This window comes from Lampetra fluviatilis, chromosome 2 (genome assembly GCF_964198595.1).
Source record: "Lampetra fluviatilis chromosome 2, kcLamFluv1.1, whole genome shotgun sequence".
Lineage (NCBI taxonomy): Eukaryota > Metazoa > Chordata > Hyperoartia > Petromyzontiformes > Petromyzontidae > Lampetra > Lampetra fluviatilis.
Window position 1 is genome coordinate 19010305 of NC_136276.1, and position 357 is coordinate 19010661.

Genomic DNA, 357 nt, shown 5'->3' on the forward strand with positions numbered 1-357 from the left:
TGCATTTCAAAATGTCAATGTCCTGGTCACAAAAGCAAATTTTATGGAAAGTAATAGCCATTTTTTGTACCTTTGAGGCATAAGCATTTAGGAAATAATATTTACTACCCAGGAACAAAATTTAAGAAATGTATTACACAGTGTTATTAATGGAGTGGATTATGAACTTTTGTTTTGTGTCCTGATCACAAAAGCAAAGTTTGTCGAGAATAATAGACGTTTTACGTACTTTTGAGGCATGCGCAATTAGAAAAGAACACTTACTAGCCAGGGACAACAAAAAAGTTGTTTTGGTGCGCAGTGTTTTATGCTCAGCAATGTAAACGAATAGCAGCGAGGGGGCTGCGATGTTACTCC